This window comes from Canis lupus, chromosome 11, assembly GCF_003254725.2.
Source record: "Canis lupus dingo isolate Sandy chromosome 11, ASM325472v2, whole genome shotgun sequence".
NCBI lineage: Eukaryota > Metazoa > Chordata > Mammalia > Carnivora > Canidae > Canis > Canis lupus.
This window is the reverse complement of record NC_064253.1, coordinates 7650231-7651596: the sequence shown is the minus strand read 5'-3', so window position 1 is coordinate 7651596 and position 1366 is coordinate 7650231. Positions and strand designations below refer to the sequence as shown.

At 44.2% G+C, this 1366-nt stretch overlaps 1 long non-coding RNA gene across 1 annotated transcript; it reads right to left on the bottom strand.

The window, feature by feature from the left end:
* Window positions 1-352: 352 nt before the first annotated feature.
* On the bottom strand, window positions 353-1088 carry LOC125756031 (uncharacterized). The gene is made up of 2 exons (XR_007413892.1): window positions 839-1088; window positions 353-692 (listed from the first exon to the last, which is right to left on the bottom strand). It is a non-coding gene; the product is annotated as an uncharacterized LOC125756031 (long non-coding RNA).
* Between the last annotated feature and the right edge of the window lie 278 nt (window positions 1089-1366).

Below are 1366 nucleotides of genomic sequence, written 5' to 3'. Positions count from 1 at the left end.
GGCTTTGTGACTCAGCCCTGTAATTGCTCTGCAAGAATAGCAGGAACAATGTGAAAGAGCAGTTATGACAGCTAGCATCTTAAATTTTAGTAATCTTGATTACAGTAATTGATAATTTTAAAATACATTTTTGATAAATGGAGGAAGAAAAACGAAATTTTCATGTATTACATTTTTATTGACTGTGTGAAATGGAGAATCAATTGACATTTTATGTCATCAAATGCCTTTTAAGCATTTCTGGAGAGGACCACGAGTGACTCCCAAATAGGCTCATAAAAAGATGAAGCAGCAAAAACATACCCTTCAAAATGGTTTCTTCACCAAGAGGGCTCCAATATCTGACAAGCTGCATAGTCAGTGAACTTTATTATTATTATTATTATTTTAGATTTTATCTTTATTCATGAGAGACACACAGAGAGGCAGAGACACAGGCAGAGGGAGAAGCAGGCTCCATGAAAGGAGCCCGATGTGGGACTCGATCCCGGGACTCCAGGATCACACCCTGGGCAGAAGGCAGGCGCTAACGTGCTGAGCCACCCAGGCATCCCTTCAAGGAACTTTCCTTATTGTCTCTTCACTGCTTTCCTGAGTAATTACAGTAACACTGGACTAAATTCCTGAGACTTGTCTTCCTCGCACAAGTAGAACTTTTCATATACAGACCAAGGTGTTTCAGTATTGAATATCTGTAGAAATTATTAAAAAAAAAAAAAAAAAAAAGAGCGAGAGAGAGATACCATTAGTGAAGATGCATATAGAAAAGGGGTATGTAAAAAAAAAAAAAAAAAAAAAAAAAAAAAGGAAAGGGGTATGTTTGTTGCCTACACTCAACTAATAAGAACAGTTGATTCACGCCAAATCAGAATTAGCTCAAATGTTTTAACAAATCGGTTTTTTAGTAGCCTCTATCCTTTAAAGTTATTTTGGTCTCTGTTGGGCTCGCTGAGAGACTGGGGCATCCAAAATGGCAGGCATCTCAAATTGGGTCAAGATGGCTGATCTTCCCGCCAAAGGAGCCGTGACCGCCACGTCATCGAGTAAATCGAAACCTAGACGGGAAACCCCAAACTTTCCATCCGGGACTTTACAGCCAGGGACCACCCCCCACCCCCCACCCCCACCCCCAATCATCTGGACTTTCCCCACCCCCAGCCAATCACCCAGGGACACGGTGCTCCCTTGCCTAATTTGGCAAGGGCCCCACCCGGATCCAGACCTGGAACCAATGAGGCTTAACCCCCACCCCACCCCACCCCACCCCACCCCACCTCACCCCCACACTCCCCAACCCGGGCCCGACTTCCCTGACTCTCCTCTGTCGAGTAGCGGAATCTCACCCGAGGATGCTGGCAATAAAGCT